This window comes from Nylanderia fulva, unplaced genomic scaffold, assembly GCF_048542155.1.
Source record: "Nylanderia fulva isolate GAGA-0341 unplaced genomic scaffold, ASM4854215v1 Scaffold13, whole genome shotgun sequence".
Taxonomy (NCBI): Eukaryota; Metazoa; Arthropoda; class Insecta; order Hymenoptera; family Formicidae; genus Nylanderia; species Nylanderia fulva.
The window spans coordinates 1,844,193-1,868,556 of record NW_028189518.1 but is presented as its reverse complement, the minus strand read 5'-3'; the positions used below and the strand labels follow the sequence as shown (position 1 = coordinate 1,868,556).

At 41.4% G+C, this 24,364-nt stretch overlaps 1 protein-coding gene across 4 annotated transcripts in view; it reads left to right on the top strand.

Annotated features, from left to right (window-relative positions):
* pdm3 (POU-domain protein pdm3) overlaps positions 1-24,364 on the top strand; it is a 134,894-nt gene that overhangs the window by 6,907 nt on the left and 103,623 nt on the right. The window contains exon 1 of one of the 4 annotated variants that reach the window (XM_029304627.2): positions 16,388-18,226. The exons of 1 other annotated variant lie outside the window; for it this stretch is intronic. The gene's annotated coding sequence lies outside the window, so the exon portion shown is untranslated. Of the gene's footprint in view, positions 1-16,387; positions 18,227-24,364 lie in introns of those variants that run through there. 2 more of the 4 variants (XM_029304624.2, XM_029304626.2) reach the window with 2 other exon arrangements.

The window sequence follows — 24,364 nt, the reverse complement described above, 5'->3', positions numbered from 1 at the left end:
CCGCTTCCCTTCGAACCTCTTCCACCTTTTACCATTTTCCCCCGGCGCCTTTGGTGCTTTCCTTAACGCGGTATTACTTATGTAGATGAGCCTCGCAATTCCTATACATTATTTGCGAAGAGCCCAGCCTCGAAGGGCGGCAAAACGGACTCGAATGAAAGAGGATGGGAGGGCTGGCGAGGAGGTAAAAGGATCTGAAACTTTCAAGATTGCGGAGTCGGCGCAAATTTCGATTCGCATCGCGGAGAAGACAGAGGGAAAACGATAGACTATCGCTCCTTATAATTGGACGTTTTTGAACCCAGATACATGTCGTTGAATGGCATTATTCCCTGATAACGAAATGACGTGATGTAACTCATTAGCGCAGTCGCTGCTAAATCGTTAACGTTAAAACGTCACATGTCGCGGAATAATCCTATTCCATTTTATCGCGATTCATTAAAAGTATTTTAAATACGCTATTCTTTTATTCCCCTTTTCGTTACTCATCACGGCTAATAAAAATGAAAATATATACACGCTGTATAAATCTCTGTATTATTATTCAAAGTATACAGTTTGACGGAAAATAAAATACCTCTCTTGTTCGCGGCGTGAATCTAACGCAGATTTATTATGAAAATTATATAGCCTCCAAAGCGTATCGTAAAATATCTTGGAAGCTCGCTCGTATGATCTCTCGTCGAGGTGACCACGACAAACCAGTAGGAGATGCGATATATTTTTATCGGGCCGTATATCGAAATGTAAATTTAGTTTGTAGCAGCGGAGATACGCGGTATATATCTACTTTACAACCGATTTTAGCAGCGACATCTTTGCATTTAACGTCGCACACGGCGTGTAGCCTCTTCTCTTTGTCGCGAAAATTGTCGGGTACTTTGTCGCACGATTTTATAGTCGTATAACTAAAGGACGAACTGTTCTTGTTCGCGTCAATCTCAGCGTTCGCGTCAACGTTTCCATCCGTATCGAATCAATTATATACACAACGTTGGATTCGTTCCTGTATACATATATCTGTCTTTCATTTATGCGGATTTTATTAGACATGGGGCAAAGACGCGATTTTGCTCTTCTTGTTCTCTAATTTTAACCAACTTTCAACTATTTCATTCTATACATCATCGAATTATCATAAACATCTTAATATCCGGTCTTATTGCTACAGTAAGAATGACGATGTCGTCGAACAAAAAATGGTTCGTTGAATTTTCAATTTGCATCTGAAATATATTACATCTAATCCTCCTGTTCTCTTTGCGAGGGAAAAGCACGACCCGTGAAACACGCGCGGCTCTTGTTTCCATTAAATCCTCGCTCGCGAATATGGTCGCCCTTGAATAAGCATCGAGCATTTACAATGAGAAGGTTCAACATTAACGTGCCAACGCGCTGCCGAACAAATTCGCCACGGCGCAACACCGGAATCTTATTGACCGTGCTTACGAATAGCGAATATTGATTGCTCGCGCTGCCAATTATCGGATCGCATTATTTTCGATCGACTCGAATGGCAAACGAACCGGATGACGGCGCTCTCACCTGCCCTCTTCGTTTTTTTTCGCTCTGCGATTGTGCGCGACGCATAATTATCACGAAACTCGCAATTTAGGTTGCGGCGGTTGACTTCCGAGGGGCGAACGAATGGAATCGGTATAACGCAAGCGTGACGTATATGTAAAGAAAAAAAAAAAAAAAAAATGTCGGTGCCTTGTAAACGCGCGAGCGAGAGGGTGAGTGAGGAGGAAGTGCGTCCGGGCAAAAATGTACGATGCACAAGTAATGTAATTTTTATCGCGTCAACGGTAACGCGCGCGCATCGCGTTAATGAACAATTTTTCGCGCTTTCGAATGAACGCGTATTTATGACAATAATTACGTAACGCGCCGTAATAAATATTCCCGTTGACGTTGTAAGCGCGGCCTACGCGACAGTCACCCCGTATAAACTCTTTTCCCTATTTGTTTCCATTAATTCGAGAGCGCCGTTTACCAAGGGTGTGACAGAACCGTTCTGCGTAAGGTGACAACTTGGCGCACATAAGAGCGCCGTCCATCGGCAGGAAGTTGTCCGTCACGTCGATTCTTATTGAAACATTCACAAAAGGGCGATCGTAGCTTTATCTGCAGTTTGATTGTAGATTATTGATGTTCCTCCCCGTGTTCGTTCATCCAGGCAAGCGAGGGCCGTCGCCCGTAAAAAAAAGCCCCGAAAAATCGACGGCAAAGGGTGGACCACCCCCGCGCCACCCTCTGCCACATCCTCCGCGCCCCCCTCCCCTCCCACCGAGTCGCCCTCGTCTCTCATCCTCGCCCCCTACTGCCTTTCCCTCGCCCTCACCCTCTCCACCCCCCTCTTCCCCCCTCGGCCAGTCGAATGCATGTCTCTCCCTGCACTCTCTCGTTGCGCGTAAAAAAATATCTACGTCCTCCCGTCCGCGCCCTCCCCCGCGCGCCGGGCCGCTTTTTTTCCACACACGTGCGTGAAAGCATCGCTCTCGCACACACATGTACGCGTTCGTACACATGCATATATCTATATCTATACGCGCACGCATATATACTCGCGTCGCGAGAGCGCGCGCGGAGGAGACATACGCGAGCGATGCGCGGAGGATGGCCGGCGTTGTTTTCGCGTATGTAATCTCGATTCACAATCATTTCACATACTTTTGCCATTAGAGCCGATTCACAAGTGAGCAAACAATACTTCCATTCTTCCGATCGCTACAAAAGGGTTTTTGGCACACTTTCGCGCGCGCCCGAGCACACGCGCATATAAGAGCGACACAGGCGGGGATGAACGAGGTGAGACGGGTGGAATGAAGGGGGAGCGAAAAGGGTGAAAGAGAGAGAGAGAGAGAGAGAGAGGGTGGAACTCCTACCTACTCGGCTGCCTGCCTGCCTGCCTGCCTGCATCTGAATCGCATCGTCGATGCTCCGGCGCATCGGATTTCCATGCGGCTCTTGGTGACAATCGGCGGCTCTTTTTGCCCTAGACCGTTACGAGGAAACTTTGGCATGGTACGTCGCCACGTGTCTTGTCGTCGATAGAGCGACAATTATCCAGTCCCCGTTGGTCCGTAGAATAAAAAAATTGTTTTATTGCGATTCACGTCGATTATGTCGACGGCGTTCGACGGAGAGAGAGAGAGAGAGAGAGAGAGAGCGGGCTCGAGGGCAGGGGGCGAAGTGATGGTCGTTGATAGATTTTTTCTGGATACGAACGGGGCGATTTCGAAAAAAATATTTGTTGTCTTTGCAGACAATAAATATAGGCGTACGTAGGGGTACTCTGTTACACAGAAATCAAAATGTGGAAACACGCGCAGCACTTGAATATCAACTGAATTGGATATCGAGTGCACTCCCGGTGTGCTCGGGGATGATCAAATATTTTTTTCTGCTGCATCGTACTTGTTGGAAAAAAATGTATCCACGTCAGAGTGGATCATTAGAGTCGCGAAATTCTAAAAACCTAGCAGCGCAAGAAACGGCGGAGAATGTCGCGCCGTTACTCCCGTTTTCGCGGATACATATCTACGAAAAATTGTTCCGGATACTGCGGAGGCTACAGTAGCGACGAGTATTTAACGGAAATTTGTCTTGAAATTTTTTTTTTGCGCAGAGCGCCCGAACGGCGCTGACAATTTTTGTAAATTTTTGGCGCGTCACGCGTGACTACTTTGACGCCTCGAATTTCAACGAGCGTCATTGCTGCGCACTGATATTCAAGAAACATCAAGAGCTATGTATCAAACATATTCCAGCTTTTTTTTTTTATTTTTGCAAAATAAAGTAATTCCTTAAACGATTTAATTCCTCGCTTTTCATTTAACAGCGCGAACGCGCTCTAAATTTGAAGTCATTAAAAAATAACGCAAATTTTTTTGTTGGATTTTTTCATATTTCTACGGAAAGACGTACGTTGCGCGGATTAATCGCCGCACGCAAACTCGAATAGTTGTAACGAAGGGAACCGAGGGCGATGCACGCGATACTCGCACCGTTAGCGGCGCACGCCATTTTCGAAAAAAATTCCCCGTTGCCGACAAAACGACTCGACGCTCGCGGCCGGGCGAATCCTAAAATTCTACCTTGAAGGGTCGTTAGGTTAACGCGGTGACATCGGAGGTGGTGGGCTGCTCGCTGTAATATATCGAATGATGAATCCGCGCATCGCAAACCCATAAAAACCCGTCAGCTCCGGACAGATACGAGATACGCCCTATTACTGTCCACCAACACCCGGGCGCTCCAGCGCCGTCCAGTTCGCAACGGCTAACTAAATTACCAGTTACATTTTTTACTGTCCGATCCCTGGGCGTTTTTTACCATCGTATCGAACGCAATGAAATGCTTCCCTAGGTCGTCGCGGCGGAGCACTGAAAGGCCGGCACCGAAAATGTTCCACGAGCTTTTTCGTGCTACGGTAAAACGATAGATTCGAAAAATAAATATGCGCCACCCCGCCCGTAGCTGGCGTAAACGCGCCAAAAAAATATGGCTCGAGATATAAATGCGTGTATTTTCGAAAATTTTCGCGAAGCACTCGCAACACCCGCCCTTAGGCGGTGACATATTTTCTACGTAGCAGAAGAATAGTTTATTAACGTAATACGATATTGTTATCTTCCTTCCCCCTTCGAATTTGTCTGGAGCCTTGGTCTGGAGCTATAATAACGAGAAAATACGAAGATGCGTGCAAAAGTCGCGATAGCAGCTTTACGACTATTATGTAAGATATAGGCATAATTATCGGCGAAAGGGGTTTAATTGGGTGGAATTAGATCCAACTGTAAGCATTAATAGTACTTATCATAGCGTGACACACACATTTAAACCAGCCGGCTATTACTATTTGCGGTAATCATTGCACGTTGTTAAGAGAATGCTTCTTAAGTGACTTTAATTGGACGAGGAATGTAATTGCTAGCTTATTATCCGGAATTGTTTAGTTTTCTTAATTATCCGATCTTTTGTATCCATTTTCACAAATTAGACTGATCGACTTGAGTGTTATATAACATTTTTTTTTTTTTTTTTTTTTCACCTATATATGTCATATCGAAATTACGAGGGTGATTTTTTAAGTTGACGTTATCACCACGTTTAACTCGCATTGTTCGGGCGAAACGCCCCTATCAGAACGATGCCAGTTGGAAAAATAAATGGAAACCGTATAAAAATCGTAGCAGATTCTATTCTCCAGTCGCTTATACTCCTTTATATCACTCGTATATATATATATCTCGTACAGGGAGCCAATAAAATTACGTCGAAAATAATGTCGCATTGTCAATATATTGCAAACGACAAATTTTGCGCAAAGCGAAAAAAAAAAATTTATTAACTGTGAATCGTCCCGGATCGATTTGGTTCGGCCGGCCAATCGAGTCGTGATTTTATTTCACGAGAAGAATTTTATTAGGCGCTTGCAAAATCAGCAATAACTAATATTTTACTATTTGCCGGCCCCGAGTCAAGGGACCGCGGCGGGTTATAAAATAAAATGTTGCGCGCGTTTATGCGACTGCCGGGCCACTCGTTTCGGAAGTGAGACGGTGTAAATTTTACAGTGCGCGGACGATAAACGTGTGCGCGAGATGAAACATGGTCCGAACATTTTTCTTTGCCATCCATTTGCGCGTAAGTTACGTGGTTTATTTATTTCTTTTTTTTTTCACCGTGCGTCGTTATCTATCCGATCGTTGTCGTTTTCGTCGTGCTAGAAACGTCTAAATATTAGTTGCATGGAAACAAAATCATTTTTGAGAGAAAACAAAAAACAAATCATAAACGCAGCAGTATACGTCACGCGCAACACTCTGAATGATTGAGCATTCCCAAGTTGATCAGACTTTAATCGCGTCGTTGATTTGTAAAAGCTGCAACAGGGTAAACGTTTACGCTTATGGCAACTTCCCGGAAGAAGTAAACCGCGCGGTTAACCTAATTTATGCCAATATCCGCCCGGGAGAAGTTAAAGGCACTGCATCTTGAGAGCCATCAGATCCTAACAGAGAGATAGAGAGAGAGTCCGTATTCGTGCTTAAATTATGACCTCGTATAGGACCGTCTTTATTCCTCGTAAAAAAGCACGAACGGTCTTCCGAAACGAGGGAGTGCGCATAATTATTCAACGCGTCGCTCATTCCGGACTGGCCCTTTTAACTTTACTATCTCTTCGGGCCCAACACCCGTCGAGGGTTTCGCAAAAATTACACGCCCGGTGTCGGCCGCGCGCATCGAAATCATCCGCCTTCTCTTCTCGAGGCGAGAATGGATTCCGATACCAGTGTGCGCGCAAACGGCACGTAGATAACGATCGACAACGGAAGGAACGGTGTCGAGAATACGCGTGTTTATCCTAATATTACGATCCAATTAACACGACCGTTCGAGATGCGAACAACTCGGAGGAAGCAGGAAGGAAAGCCAGTCGGACACACCTGCCGCATTCTTTACGACGTGTAAAAAGAATCTGTTTTGGCGCACATTCGTTTGACACAACTCGTGCTTCAAAATTGATTGTTAATCAATTTTAATTTTAATTTTAAATAAATTTGGACAATCGACACAAAGAGACGAAGAGCGCCGATATAATTTTTATTCATCTCTTAAATTAATAGCGGTAAAGTAATACCCTTAGGGTCAACCATCCCGGTCAAGTATATCGACCGTAATACATAAATACTAATCCGTCTCTGAAGGCGCGAGCGCGTAATCAGGAAGGCGGGCGAGTAACTGCACAGAGTTATCAAATTGATCAAGCCAAAATAATCTGTGCGAGCGGCCACCCCGGTTATGCGCCATAAACGCAGTGTACGAGCAATACCGCGTGCCATCTAACCATGTATACCTACCTACGAATAAACCAGCGCAATGTCCACGGGGCCGCCATCCGTGGGTTCGCCAACACAAACGCGGGGAACATAACATAACCCGGTGTCACGCGCAGGACTTTACAACTCTGCCATCTCGTCGTTTCCTCTCCCCCTTGCTCTTCCTCCACTCGCTTGACTTCTCGGTTTCTCATCCCTCCGTCCTCGTCACCCTTCGAGCACCCTTCGCGTCGCCTTTACACCGTCCAAGCGTTCTCTTCCCGACACCATCTCTTTCTCGTTTCGTGCAACATCCGCGGTCGTTCGGTACTGTTCGAAAAAGTCAACCCTCGTATCATTCGCGTTCGCGCAAACGGAACCGATTTCGCGTGATATAAAATATGTCGAAGAACCTGTTCTCGCGATGCTGATAAGAAAATCGGTTCTTCGAGATTACAACAGGTGAGAGACAGGAGAGCGGCATTCGCCGCTCCAAGACGCAGAGGAGAACATCAGAGGACCGAGAAGGGGTGGATGCCGTCGAGACCACCTCCTGATACTGTAAAGAACGAAGAGCTTGCTTGAATTTTAGTTCGGAGATTACGGAAAAAGAGAAGCGTAGCGACGGAAAAGAGTCGCCACTCGTCGATGTCTCTACGTCGGTATATAGATATCATTACGGCAAAATTTTGAAATAAGAAGATAGTGTTAAAGTTGAATCACTTTTCGGACCCCGAGGGTACTAATTAGCCAAAATATTAATATCGACAATTACGATTCAACGAAAAAAAAAAATCTGTACTCGATTTACATATATACAACTTTAATATCAAAAAGTAGAACATTAATATAAGGATTAATTCGAAGATGATGAGATTATATTTAATAGTTTATATTATATTAATAAAAGCGAATAAAAAAAACACGAGTCTTTTTAGATTTTTATTACAAAAACTTGAAAGTGAAGACAATAGTTTTTCTCAATATAAAAAGTAAAACTTTTGATGAAAACTAGATAAATAGAATGAGTCACCTGACCTCGTCGTGATGAAAAGTGACAGACCTAATCAAAGTGCAAGAAAATCAGAAAAAAAAACTGGAGAGTTGGTCGCGAAAAGATCGGAGGACAGGCATCCTCCGAGCATTGGACGCTGTGGCAGATATTACTATAATGTAACTCTGAACATAAACGCGTTTACGACGCGCTGCGTTGTCATTACGCGGCCCCTGCATCGTTCGCCAATGGCTTTAACTTTATCGGCACCATTACCAACGGGAGTACCGTCACCGACGATACCATCGCCGTTACCACTACTTAGACACAGCAACCGAGTATTTTCCTTATATACTGCGCGTTGTTCTGAATATTCCTTTTCTTCTGAATAACCCTCTTTCTCTCCCGAGAAAACACCTGTCTGTCATGTTTTACGGCGCACTCGTAAAAATTAATCATCTACAATTAGAAAAATCGCACGTGCGGCGTGCAGGAAATCCGGTAGCATCTGACAGGAAGAGCTTCTCTCGCGGCTGCTTTCGGAGCTTCTGAAGGAACGCAAATTTTACGACGCCGAGTTGATTCCCTTTTATCTCTCGTTTTATCGTTATATGTGCTATGAGCGACGGGCATCGACTAAATTTAAGAAATATACACGTTACGTGAACAACCGGTTCGGTTTACACCAAACTACAACTAATTCGCGCGTCCCATACGTTTCGTACACGCAACATGTGAATACATATATGTATATATATATATTGTACACATATACATATACGATGGACGTGATGCATGCAGGCGGGAGAAAGACTGCGAATGGTCCATGTAATCGCGCGTCTGTGTTACATTATATCAACGCATACATATCCACGGGTTCCTCTCTCCCGCACGCATCGTTGGGATGTTGCGGCAAGGAAGGGTTTAACGATTCGCGTAGCCGCGTCGATTTACGACCCCTAAAACACATCGAATGCGCTTTATATGTATGTAAATTAGGTCAGGCGCTCGTGGCCCCCCTTGAACCCCCAACGGACATTCTCCGTTTTGCGCGGCGATACACCGCCGGGCGTCCGAGAGTAAAACTGTGCTTCAAGCGAAATTACGACATTTTGCCTCGCTTCGACTGTAGGCAGTGAAACGCATAAAGGCAAGCACGGGTTACTCGACCTTCGTCGAAACGTACGCCGTATATCGGCCTGTGGACCCGCGAAATCGCCGCGTCTCCTTCACAGATGTTCTCATTACTTCGCTTATTCCGTTTTTTTACATGTTCAAATTGATAAGCATTTAATCATTCGGGATAACAGTAACAATAAGTAATACAAAGTAAAAAACACACGGGCACCTTAGAAGATAAATTTTAATAGATTTCTCTGGGCAATATACTCGGCAGTTTTATTTCTGGAATGTTTGAAATGTTTTATATTTAGCCACATATTTGGAATTGATAAAAAATTGATAAAATTGATAATGTGATGAACATCTTATCAACCCGATAATTCACACTTGATGCAATTCAAATATATTTTCTTATTTTATGTTATAATGCTCGAAAAAAGTGATCTATAGTTTCAATTGCAATTATAAAAAGAATTAGAAATGCGAATAATCATTTCTTTATTTCTTATTATACGTGTTCTGTATGTAGACAGTCAGGCTGGAAATGCAATCAGTGAAGCTATTTTCTCACGCTACATTTCTTTTGCGAAATCGCAGTACGTTCAGCTGGCAATAAATTCTAACAATCGACGCGCACATCTTGGCAAAGGAAGCACGAATTTTGATTTGCGAGCGTCAGTAATTTTAGTAATAGCTTACTCTTCGTCTTCGACGGAGCGAACGATACCCATTCAAAGTAACCGCTTCCCGAGCAACCGTTCCCTTCGTGGTAACTTCATAAAAGAGTCCTTCCCTCTTCGCATTCAGATGGTTCTCTATAAAACAGTATATCTCAATTTTCGACTCACATTGGCAAATTCGCAGTCGCATATAAGTCATCGCGAATACAAGTAGTACTTCTGAAAGCTTTTGCGAGTCACTCACTCTCGTGTGTGAATGAGCTCCATTTTCTGCACCTTTTGTAAGAGAATATTAAAAGTTTCAACAGCTTATTATCAAATTGAATATACTTTCGTATTATAAAAAAACTGTGTTAAAATAATTTCATTTATAACAATTTTTAACACTAAAACATAATGTTTAAAATTATCACGAATATCATTATATTTACTTTATGTTCAATTCTTTTATTTATAGAAATATTTGTAGATTGTTATATTATAACTTTATAAATTGTCGAGATTGATCTTTAAAAAAAAGTCAGTTTAATGCTATTTAATGAAATTTCCAATGGTAATGCCGTAGAATTAAACCCTCTTACGCGTCGAGCATGCGTCAGAGAAAATAGTCAGCAAATTTTATGAGCATCCAGTACAACTTGAACGAGAATAGCATGTTTCCAAAGGCTTGAGCGCCGCTGCCTATACGTAGGTTGCAGTTTGAACTATAAAACGATGTAAATTATGGCCGCGGATTGCAATATTATGAGGCTATATACGCACGTTTAATGATCGAAGCTACCGAGGAGGGAAGCGCGGCTAAATATTGTCCGGAAACGGCGCGAAGATACGGGGCTGACTCGTCTTCAACTGACTTAGCAAGTATTGACCGTTCGGTTATACACCATGCATGTAGCATAAGTATAATATTTCGATCGTTGTAAGTAACAAGAGTAACAATGAACGGTAATGCGAACGTCTTTGAAGACGACAAAATGTTAAATTGATGTAACAAAAATTGAGTTATAATAGCTCAAGTTTGTTTCTACAATCGATTAATGAAATATGAAAATATTTGCGTATAGTACATTTAGCTTAATTAAAAAATACTAAATTACTTTTTATATACGCGCGCGTAAAGCAAGATTAAAATTGTTTCTTTAAACTCTCAGTTTTCTTAATCAGATATTATCTTACACTACAGCATCAGTTTAAAATTTCGCAGTGCATCATTACACCGGATATCTTGAAATCGCGCTCTTTATCTCTTCTTACAAAGATGCGGGTGATACATCCCGTTTATTATTTAGAAGTATACTTGCGTAGGACGTACATCTTTATAATTTGCATATCGTATTAAATCTTAATAGCGCTATATTAAAGCGAATGGTAAAATATAAATATAAGGACTATCGTCAAAGAATTTTGTCGATAAGAAAATCTTTAATATCCGCGATAAACTTGCATATTATGTGCGCGAATCAAACTTCGGTCTTCCTGAAGAAAAAGAGGCAGTCATTATATAAATATCGAAAAATAAATAACAAGTCATAAACCCGAAATTTCTTAGAGGCGCAGTCTCTACGTGCCAGCCGGCACGAATTCAATGCCATCGCAAAAAGGAAGCACATCGAGTGAAAAAAGAAATGCTCAACTTCCACGATGTCCCACGAAGTTCGTGCTTCGTGAAATCTTTGGCTGCGGTGTGAAAAAGTTCCTTGATCGGAAGTGGGTATCGAAAGGATACCACAGTGTTGCTATACGGTTATTATCCAACAATGAGGTGCGAAATTATCGGTCAGTGGGGAAGCGATCACAAAGAGATGTTCCTTTGGGGATAGTCTCGTCTGAAATACTTGCCTTGTACGCGGCGCAACATTATTTTGGAACATTATCTTCGTCGAACACCTGCTAACGCTTCTTCTCGCGCAGTTTGATGCGACATAAGAAAACAATTTTGAGAATAATCTCCCCGCCATTTATTACGTAGTCACGCGAGGAAGAAGTTCTTCCGCCAGAAGCGTGATACTTCTCTTTTTCTTCTCGTCTTCGCTCTTGCGGGCATCCGTACTGCATCCGCCGAGCCGCGCTTATAAAGAAAGTCGAAAACATGCGAGAATCTTACATATATTCGTGACAATATTCATAACATTCATCTCGATCGTCGCCAAGGGTCATTATTTCGTTCACTCCGGCTTATTCTGGTGCCTCTATTCTTACTCGAATCAGCTTCTTCGTGTTTTCCAACGCGGTTGAACCACGGCGGTGATATTTAAGAGAGCGATCACGCAAGCAACTTTGTTGTCGGGGGCCTCTTTCGCATTAATTAGCCCTTACAAAATTTCGCGGGCCCGTACGTTGCTCCGAAGAGAGAGGTAGGACGTAACTCGACGAATGGTGGCCGAGGGTTTATACTTCTGGGAAGATGGTCATAAAGACTGCTTGACTTCTACTGGCTCTGTTATTAGCCACGTTGCTGCGACTTAAAGCGAGCAAGGCTCGGGGAAGGATACTGACAGGGCCCCGGGGATATAATCGCGCTTTACCTTTCACATGGCAGGAAGATCCGACTAATCTTGCTACTACGAGAGACTACATGCTTTATTTCTATACATCCGACTCCATTTATTACTAACCGAAAATCTATGGATTTCGTTGCCAATGATATTGATTAAACAATTTTAATCGAGATCATTCTTAATTAAAACTTGACGAAAATAACGCCGCTAACATTTGCGATTTATACAGTCACATTTGTCCAAACAAAGGCAAAATTGAGGATAATATAAATAAAATGAAAAATACGTAAAGCAACAGAAGTGAAAGAAGTTTGTAAAGATCGATGAGACATTTTTGAAAAGATATTCTCGGGGTCGATTAGCAATAATTTAATAAACGAATTGCAAAGAAATCTTTCGTCCCACATGCCTGCGAAGTGAAAAACTTGGAAGGTGAAAAGTAGCACACGACACCAATGTCTCTCACACGAGCGAAAAGGGGCAAGGTAGCGCGCGCGAGAGCAATCCCGACGGGACAGAGAAGTTTTACGCGGGGATTATCAGGAAGCGAAGCGAACGCCCATGAATACGGAGATCCTCCGATAAAAGGACGAAAAAAAGAGGCGACGGCAGTGGAGCTGAAAGGGGAAAGACGGAACGGCACGCGGGCGGAGAAACAGAGAAAAAGAGAAAGAGAGAAGGAACAGAGAGGGAAAGAGAGAGACCGGGAAAGAGTTGGTAACCCAGTGCCGCCAGGAGAGTGCCGGAGCAATGTAGTCGACCACGAATGAGCGTACCAACGGATGGAGAGGCAACACTTTGTAGTTTTAATCGATCCGGTGGGACGGGGGAGAAAGACGAAGCACCCTAGCACGGGGGATGAGTCGCTGGTGTGCGGAGAAGGAGCGAGGGAGAGAGAGAGAGAGATCGTTCGAAGGTGGAAAGAAGACAGAAACGGTTCGCAGGAAGTGGAACGAGTGTCGCCGGTTCGTCGACGAGCGAGAGAGTAGAAACGTCTGCGGGGAAAGCGGGAAAGCGGGATAGAAGGAATAGGGCGAGAGAGTAGAGACCCACATCCTGCCGACTCCTACAACTTCAACCACCAGCTGGCTACACTCCTGCCTCCACGGGGACGAGTTATATGTGAAAAGCACGTGGACCTTCGGGAGGAAGAAGGACAGCTGTATTCATTCATTTCCTCGTATATTTCGTGTAAGAGACTTTCCCTTCTTCCATGTCGACGCTCGACGTAACATGCTCGTGGGGAAAAAAAGACGACCGATACGACGCGTTGAATTTCATTGACCCTCGCGATAATGTGACTTTACACCTATGTTAATCAATTTGTTCTTGTCAAGATCTTTTTCAATACATTTCGAAATAGCGTTAAGAAATTATTAGACTCGTCTGTTTATATATATATAACTCCATCTACGCTGACAATGAGTTTAGCACAGATTTATCTATGTTTAGTCTTAAGTTGAGTTGCAATGGCTGCAACGCTATATCCATCTTCATTAATTTTGCAATAATTTCGTCGAAATTTGCGGATCATCCATTGCATTAGTTACAGAAGAATATGAATAACTTATGGAGGAATATGAATATGAATAACAGTTACCTGTTTTGATCGTATTTAAATTGCAAAATTAATTAAACGTCTTCGTCACACCACAATAACGTAATATATATAGATTGATAAACATTATATTTTTCTAGCGGTTTTGCAAGCAAATGAGTACCTTTACGAGTAAATGATTGAAAATGTTACATTAGATTTTTTTAACTGCAATTAGTTTTTTACAATCAACAAAAAGACAATTATTTTAATTGTGAGAAACCAACTTCTAAACTATATTAATTTAGCATTAATAAACATATTTTAAGCAGATTTTTTACAATTTACGAGTAAATAAATATGTTACATTAGATATTTGTTAACTCTGTCATTAGTTTTGTATACTTTATAATCGACAAGAAGATAATTATTTTATTTTAATTGGTTGTGAAGTTAACTTCTAAGTGACTACATCAATTTAGAATTAGCTAAGTTTCAAAGTACAAAAGTAATAGCGAAAGAAATTTCACGAAGAATTGAACTGGCGTTTAAACTAAACTGGCTATCGAATTGCTCGAATCGTGTCTAAGGATCGAATCACGCTGGAATATGGTCGGGGTCGACGTCAGAGAAATTGAGGGGAGAACATTAAAACACCGAGGGTGCGGACGGTGTCAGTGGCGTCGGCGAGGGCGGCACATAGGCAGGAAAGGGGTAAAATTCTATCTTAATAAACGCACCCTTCCAGCTCGCGCAGCGTGTAACTTCGTACGCCTACAGTTTTGTACGCATTGGAATGGATTTGTAATCGAATCATGTCAGTGATTTCGCTCTGATTTGGAATTAAGAACGGAACTAGAAATGAATCGGATGAAATAAATTGCAATTAGTGCAAATTGTAAAAATTATAATTTTTATCATTTCGTATATTACTCTTATTAGGAAACATATCGCTCTCTCTTTTAACTATTATATCTTATAATAACAATTATACAATATAATTCTTCAAAACTGTGATTCTCGTAATTACAACATATATATATATATATCTTGAAGTGAAAAAGAAGTGTAATGACAATGCAATATTAAAAGATAATTAGTGAAACTCCAAAGAAATATATTCTGCAATTGTCTCTCAAGAGAGATGCAATTTACCGAATAAATAATATGCTACAAAATACACATACTTCATAAATCTTATTCAAAAGAATTTTATACAGAAATAACTTAAGTAAAATATTAAATAGTTAAAGTTTCATTCAAATTTTACAGCTTGGTACCCTTTCCGATCGAGTCGTCGAACGGTTGAATGCGCAAAAATGTCGCGTTCCGACGCAATTGTAACTATCTCTAAAAATTAATGTTCAAATGAATCTAATAATATTAATTAAGATTACACGATGGGTATAATATAATTCTGCACGTATAGAATAAATTGTGTGTAATTACATGAGACGATTCGCGAAGAACGGAATGTCATTTTTGCGATACGTTCTTATCACTTATACGCGTTACGCTTCTATCATGATTTTGTAATCATCCAGCTTGAACAATGAAATGTTCACGAAACATCATCATCGTCATGATTAATTGTGTAATAAACCAAAACACATTAAAACATTACAGTAAGATACTTACATTATTATCTGCATGGATGTGCATCTATTGCGCCTAATTGTCTAAAAAAGAAGAAAAAAAGGAGAAATAAGTGAGTTTGCGCCAACTATCTTCGACATGCTATATTAATCGAAGTTTGCGCATTTTTTATTCAAAATATTGTGCATTTACTTAAAGAATCGCGAAATCTATGTCATATGAATTATTATAAAAAAAAATTTAGATAGTTTCTATAATTCTTAACAATTTAATTTTGATGTGTATATAAAAAATGCTCCTACTTTATGATGTTGAGGAATTATCAGTCAAAGACGTATAATTGCGACTTCTGCGTATGTTTTAATTAAAATAGTATTCTTACTCATTTTTACATAGAATTTGCTATAATTTTTGCTATTAAATTTGCCATAGAATTTGCTATTTTAATGCTTTTATAATTTATCACGTATATCACAGATTATAAGAAAGTTTTGGAAGTCTTTTGCTCTCAATAATATTTAAACTTGGATTCGGGTCTTTCTATGAATAATGATTGATTATCAATGCGTATTTACAAAATTCTTTCATTTCCATCATGTTAAACATTATTAATCACAATGTCGAAAATAATATTATAGTTTTCACTCAAAAACGAAACTTGCAACATACAACGTCGCTGACCAAATGTTCTCCAATGACACCAGCGATCTTTTTACCGTTCAACTATCAAAGATAGAACTGATTTTACCTATCTCTTTGGTTCCGTATCTTCTAGTTCAATCAATCTTATTTAGTTCTACCAGTTTTTAAAATTACACCTTTACTCACATACCGTTCAACTATCAGAGATAAAACTGGTCCTACCTAATGGTCCCACATCTCCTGGGTCTACCGATCAGTTCTTAAAATCACACCCTTACTTATATGCCGATCATGTTCTTTCCTCTCGCGACGGACTCTCCGGGAGTCTCATCCTCGGTACCGATCGCTCCTCCCGGGCATCCCCGCCGGCGAACTCACCAACCCCGTTGGGCTGATTTGCATCACGGTTACGAGCTCGTTCGAGCTCGTGGTGGTTATATTACAGAGGGAGCGGGATGCGAACATGCTGGAAAAACAGAGACGGACAGAGGTACCTCTCGCGAGCGAACCACCCCTAAAGTGCATCGCGGGAGGTAGCTCGGACACTCATAACAATCATAACAACGGGATCTCGCGAGTAACTCGTGGACCACCTCCGCGCATCGTACCGCCCAACGTACCGCCCCTATTACCCCTTCTATGCCGACTACTGCCAGGCGGGAGAATCGTCACGGCGGGTTGTCTTCCCTCGGTCGTACAGCGGTGCCACTACGCAGCCAGACTGCGGACCGTCAGGGTTCAGGTCCGAGTTTTCGCGGCGAGCTCCAACCGCGCAACGTGCACGACCACGCTGCCAAGCAAGAACGGCACGAGGAGAAGAGTGGATCGTCTGTTTTCACTGAGACACCGAATCCGCAGCAAGATCTGGATCTTCGCTCGCAGTGTTGATCGTGGAACGAGGAAAAATTGTATTCCGAATTGGAAGAGAAATTGGAGCTAAAAGACAGTCGGGGAAGATCGAATCGAGCAGGCAACGTCTCCTTCGAAAGCGTCGCACCTCTTGACGTGTCGTTAAATAGCTAGTGTTTGTGAAACTAAGTAGTGATTGAGAAGTTTGAGCGTGCAGTTGCATGCGCCGATTTATCCGGCCTATCAGCACGTGGCCCATAGGGGTGGGATTTCTTTTAAGTCTGCGCTTCGTGGACAGTTGAGCGTGGTGAACTCTGTGACATTGACCAGTGAAATGTGTGATTAAAGCATTTCTGGTTAGATAAACTTAAAACGTTAACTCTTTTGACAATCGTGTTATTTCATTAAGCTGTTTCAAATCAAGGTGATTGCTTCGATTTACTCCGCACTTATCGAACATAAATTAGGAGTAAGTGTGTGGGAATTGGTTAAATTGCATTAAGTGCACACAGAATAGATGAGATAAAATTAATTAATACGAAGGTAAAGAAATCTTGACAATTTTGACGTAAGAAGTCCAGATTAATCTACCAATTCCGAGAAGAGATACGCGTTCTTAAATAGCATATTCAGCATTGTCAACATTGTCGTTGAATATAAGAAAGCGATGAAACAAGGACTCCGGCTTTAATAAGTTTCTAATTATCGCGACAAGTACGCTGATAATTACGATACGCGCGTGATCATCGCGTGAGCACATAGGTGTTTTTCAACACAAAATTATATGTTACGGACAACAACTACGAAGTGAACGGCTTGACGCGCACAAATAGAATAATTAAAACCACATTACGTGAAAAGGTGTGCTATCTGCCGATTATCTGCATTGTGACGCGGTGGAGCAGTGTCAGAGGATCAAATCACTAAGTTATCATTCCGAGGTATCCCGATCATCCGGAATAGCTAGAAAACGGCTCGAAGACGTCTCGCCTTCCGAAACTTCTTTCAACTAATCGCTCACGCGGGAACAAGAGGAGATTGAATCGACCAAAGCAGCATTTTATCGAGCTGCGAGCAATTAAGTATTTGTTTCTTAATCGCTTCTAATTAGCCACAATTACCCGCTGTAATTAAATAGGCTGATGTCATCGGGGACCGATGTGAATCGTTCGTTTCTTCGAGACTGATCTTACTATCCGAATAAACTATTAATATTCGCCGAGAGGAAAATTACCGAGAGATCGACAAGAGAAACAGTAGAAGAAAGAGATCTTTGGAGAGAATTTGAAACGAGACGTGTCTTGGTGTAAGCGTGGCATCGACTAGAACGAGAAAGGAATAGACATTAGGCTGTTGATCGACGAGATCGGCACAAGATCCCGCGAACGGAATTGCACCGTGGAGAAGATAAATAATCGCCGCTAGATAAACCCGCGTCAGGACGACGTCCCAAATACATCAGTCACAGATCGCCTCAGGTGAGTGTCAGAACACGAGTTTGCTCTTGCTTATTATAAGCCCGGGCTAATCTCGGTAATTAGATGGGCCTTCTAAATGCGCCCGGTTGGTTTTGCACGTGTGTAGGCTCGCACGCACGCGTGCGCGCACGCACGCACGCACGCACGCACACACACACACACACACACACACACACACACACACACACACACACACACACATTCATACACACAGATTAATCGCGCCTACAAATGCGCCTGCGCGCGCATCGCATGCACGCGCTTAAATATATCTAGTTATAAGAATATATATATATATATATATATATATATATATATATATATATATAGTTTATATATAAGCGCTTTTTGTATAATGTCTCGGGAACAGATATTAGTAATGGAAATTTAATTAATTCTGTATTTTACTTATCTCATGTCATAACTTCGAAAAACGATTAATTAGCTGTTGGATACAACTTCTTACAAATTTCTTACAAACAGTAGAATATTTTTCATCGACTTAGCAACATCGTTTAATGTCAACATATATTAGATCTAATAATAGTTAACGCGTTGAATGAACCAGATAGATTAAGACACGCTTGAAGCAATTACTAGAAGAATGAAGCGGAAACTCAGCCCTGAGATCTATTTATTCGTTTCCACTGTTATGCGCATATTCAGACGGCAATTGCGTGCCTCGTGAGCGATAATCGTTGGCTCGATACCATTTAGTTAATCTCGGTAATTAAGGAAGTTCCTCTCCCAAAGCTGGTCACGCGGGAATTTGCTCGCAAGGGATCGAAAGCAGTGTTTCATTCTATGCGCTTCATTCCAACTCGGTGATAATTTCATCCAGATACTTAGCTATGCACTAATAATTAGCGCGATAATTATGCACGTCCGCGTATACTCGCGTCGAGTATGTGACCTGGAAATACTAATTGAGGGATCGGCCGGACATATAAATGTAATGCGGTTGTATATGGTTCTTAATCTTCATCGTTTTTTTTTTCATTGCTTGATAATATGGAGAACTAGAGAATCAATATCATGCAAATATTATATCAGATGAGAATGAACTGTATACGTTGTTATAATTATCATGACTAACATGAATGATATAATCAAAAGATATTCTTATCTGATGTAATATTTTCTTATTTACTTTAATTTATGCATACAGAGTTACTAAACCGATCATAAATATAATAGAAATAAAGTAGCAGTAAAGGCTAAATTTATAAGTTGAGGAAAAAATTATAATTTTACAAAAAGTATAATTAAAGTTTAAATTATATTTCAGTCAATTAATTAATTAAAATATTATTTTTTCATTCTTCTCAAAAAGTTTATCGCAACAATTGTTGAAGTACGAAAGATGATATTAAAATTTTGACAAATACAAAAGTCAAGATAATAATCTCGATAACATATGCAGTTACAGAGGAAATAATTTATTTTGCAATCAAAAGTCTGTGTACATTATAAATGACGTGACACGGCATGAAAAAATATTCTTCTCTAATATAAACATATTCATATTAAATTTAAATACGTAAATTATAAATATAAATACATACGTATAAAAAGATATTTACAGAAGAATACTTTGTCATGTTGTGTCGTTGTGTAATTATACACATTAAATATGAATTTATATATGTATATAAAAGAAAGAGGGAGAAACAGTATCATTTGTCAATATAATTCAAGTACCAGAATGTTCAATAATTTACCTAGTTTATTCACAAATAAACTAGGTAATTTAAATTTACCTAAAAGAACCCGAAATAAAATTCGATCAAACTGACTTCAATTGTTAGTTGTTCGTGAATGCGATAATGAGGTAATCGCAATTATTAGATATATATTTATAGATGTTCCCATTGTTATATATATACGTTCGTGTTCTTAAAATCTTTATCTAAAAGAATTTTTATCAAAAAACACACACTATTTTCTTCGCGCAACCGATGAAGAAAAAGCTAACATACTTAGACTTTTTCGATGATGCAAATTAATATATATATATATATATATATATATATATTTGTAATTAAACACGACGACGTTGAACGCGTCGCGTCATCTCCCGGATCATATGACCAGAGAGGTAAACAGGAGCACGTGTTGGCGGCGTGACTACGAGTGACGGCATGAACTCTGGGGATGGAGAGGAGGCAGAGGGAGAGGTAGAGGAAGAGGGGGTGACGATGGTGGACGGGAAGGGTGACGAGGGTGGAAAATCAGTGTGAGTTGCCCGAGGGTAGGAGAGTTCTTTGCTTGCCGCCTCGGGAACACGGAGGATAGATGAAAGAGAGGGTTGGTGGAGTCAAAAGGGAGGGAGAACAGTGAATTCTAGCCGCCGAAAGTGGAAGCGAGATGGTAGAAGCTTGGCCGAGCAAAATCGTTGGTCGGTGGGAATAGACGCGGAAAGCTGAAAGCAGAAAATCCCAAAGGAAACACTTGACTCGCGATATCGTTGGTGTGTAGGCGCTTTGGAATCGACACAAAAGAAAACGAGATGTCTCGTGATGTTGGTTAAACGACGCCGAATTTCAGTCGAGCTATTTTGTAACCATTATATGTTTTTCGTGCAATTTCTTTTCTAAATCTCAACATTGGAAAGTAGTGATTTCTAACTCTCATGAATCAATTTGTAAGAAAACTTGCACGCGCTAATCTGTTCTGTGTATATAAAAAAAAAGAAAAAATATATGTGTGTATGTATATAATTACACTTGGAAAAGATCAGCACGTATAAATTTTCTTTGTCATGCATTGATTCATAAAAGTCAGAAATCACTTGAATCATTGTATCGAGTCAAGAAAATCGATGCATCCCTTTCTTATATCTTTTTGCCTCACCCCTTTCTGTTCTCTTCTTCTCTTCCATTTCTTTTCTTTCTTTTCTCTTATTCCCACCGCCCTCGCACCCTCTTCCGTTGGTTTTTCCATTCAAAGCTTCCCCTTCGCCCGGTTTTTAATCCTCACCGACAATCTCCTTCGCACGATAACATTTCGTTCTACAACTTACCCACTTTCAGCTCGCTTTACAACCGCGCTATTCCCTGTTTTCCCCTCCGACCAAGAATCTTCATCGATTATCGACTCGGAAATCGCTCCGGGTAAGAAAGTTTTGCTGCAGAAATTCGATACGTCAAGTGTGAAACGTTACACTTTCTCGTCGTTTTGCACGCTACACAATTTAACGTTAATGATTATTTTCCGCTTGCATAACAGAAAATGCACACTACAAAATTTCTTCGAAAGATATAACCCTTTCTCGTTATCCTTTTGAACGTGTTACAAAGGACAGCTCTTTATTTTCGCGAAGCTACCGTTACGTCGGCGGCGATGAAAGATACGCGATGTAAAAAAACCTGATCCAATATTCGTATTAAATCATACTATTTGCGAAAGCATTAGCAATTTCATCAATTTTGCATCGTAAACAAAGTAACTAGGCAAACTCTTTGTTGCGCCGAAATTTTTCCTCGGCAAATTTATGATTAGCCTCCCGCAATATTGTGAAAGAAAACAACGTGTGCGAACTCATTAATTCTAATAATTCATGAAGAGACACGCACGCACGTAATAGCTCGGAGCGGCTTATGATTTGACGGATAGAGAGTTGCCTCATAGCACTCGTGTTTTTATTGTATATACGCTGGGTAAGCTATATTCTGATATTTTAATAGACCTAATTTGCATGTAAAACCACTTTCAAAATCATTTTGTCTCCAACACACTGCTAGTGTTCCCTTTCTTAAGAAAAGAACTCGAATATTAACGAATCGAAAAAGCATTAGGTAATTCCTCAAGTAATCATTCGTTCAGATCTTTTTCTTCTTTTCTTTAAAAATAGTAATACAATTTTTCTTTCTATCTTTTCCTACTAGATAAAAATATTATTAGCGACTAATTTATCTAATAATAGAGGTTGACTAAATAATTTTGTAGTAGAGCGGTAAATAATTTAAGACGAAGCAATGAGCATTCTGCTGTAAATAATCGAGAGCACTTTTAACAGATCAGAGCGAGTTCACTTATAAGAAAGAGAAAAAGGGGTCCAATGAACCGAACCGCACGTTTTTGGGCCAGATGTTAATTTCGACGACTCAGCGTGAGCCACGAAGGCGGTTTAGTACGTAAATACATCTTCAGCAGGGGGTGCCATTATAATGGGCATGTGCGGTTAAAGTTCTATTTGTGGTAATTCGGAGTTTAATGCACTCGGAGCGTTCTGATTTAGCCAGCGAGCTGACACTTTTTTATTCGGCAAAACCCCAACGACGCTCTGGCGCCGTAAAACATGAAATATTCTTCCTGCGCCTCGCTCTCTGAAGGACACGTCGCAGGAAACTCTTGGAGACGTCATCTCGTTCGGGTGCCAACTTTCAGCGAAAAATGACATATAGAAAAAAAGAATAGATTTGGCGAGATACGTTATAAGAAGGTTAACGAGTAATAAAGAAACTGGAGAAATCGCGAATTTGGGATTAATATAGACATTCGTCATATGTTGCTTTAGAATCTTTTCGCGATATAACATTTTATTTTTACACGATGAACTCATTTCTGTTCGCGGGATTAGCTTTCGCTTCGATTATCGTCTCGAAAAAGAATTTCGCCGGAATAATGTAAAATGTTTGTAACGCCAGATGAGAATTCCGATGGGGGCATAAAATATCGCGTCTTCGGTTAACGCGTGTTGATGTCGAACCCCTTCGGCGCCGATTTATGGGCACTCTCGCGCTCGCCGATGCGCGCGTTACGCGTTCACACGTACGCACGTACACGTATACGCACCTACGCCATGTGTACATTCGAAACTGAACCGACGAGGCGTTCGCACAGTCGCATTAACGGCCGCGCTGTTCAGTTTAATCCTTGCGTTTCGTGACTCGGGACAAAGCCCCTCGGATTTCTGACAGAATGGTATCGCACGAAACGGCCATTACCTTAGCCGATATGCCTATGTACGTACGCGAGTTAAAGGTCGATGCGAATTAACCAACACGGATGCGGCGGGGATTCTTTGTACACTCGCCTTAATTATGCTCGCTCTCGTGCCGGCGAAGCGAAACTGCTATATAGAAGGGTGTAGCATGAGAAGCGGTTTAATCTATCGCGCGCTTATTATATTGCATTTACTGCTCGATCGTAGCAAACTGGCGAGTACGTATAAGGTAATCCGAATCGACCGTACACGAGCACGTTCACAAGAGCGCGCGCGACGCTCATTCTTACTTCTTTTTAGCGTTAATGCCCGGTTAGACGTCACAAAGCCGCGATTATACCATCGCCATTAGGGCGCCCGCTCGATTACGGGAGATCGTGACGAAAAAAAAATTCGGGTAAGGACAATGTCGCGATGGGTGGTTGCCAACTGGTCCCGCTGGGATCATTTTATTCGGCTGTGTTTTAAGTTGGTAGGGGATTACTCACACACGTGTTTCTTTACCCCTACGTTATTCACCCTCTCCATCAAACATGGATCAAAAACTCGGACTTTCTTTCACGAGTTTCAATAAATCTCATCCGTTACCTGTTGGTCATTCCATTAGAATTACGGCTATGAGAAGCTCGTCGAGAGATTGGCTAGATTCTTGATCAGATACAGAGGTCTCTGACACGATCTCTGCGTTATTGTTCCGAGAAAGAAAGTTGGAAACGAGCAATTTGTAGGTTGAATGAAATATTCTCGATGAGTGAAATTTCTCGATGAGTACCGGGAAATCGCGTATCGTCAGCGAGCGTTACGAAGAAATGGTCAGTGGTTTGTTGCATGTGTGGCCATATGGCGATTATCCGGCTGGTTATTTATAGCTTAAGACTCGAGCAACGCAACGGAACACCCCAGACACGCAGCGCCCACGATTTGTGCATTGCCGTCGCGCCGCGCGCGAATTGGACCGAGTCTAGAAATTCTAAAAGCGCCGTGTCTTGACGGTCGGGAATCGGCCTCGTAAATCGCGAACGCCTCGTACGAGAAGCCTCTCGGCTTAGAGGTGGTTTATAAGCGCACACCTCCGTAGCCCCAAGCGGCGTTGTCCTACCAAGAGAGGAGAATGTCGGCGGCTACGTAGAAACTAGCTGCTGGCCAGAGGCGCCCGGTTGTTTCTAAACCCACCTTATCTACTGGACCCC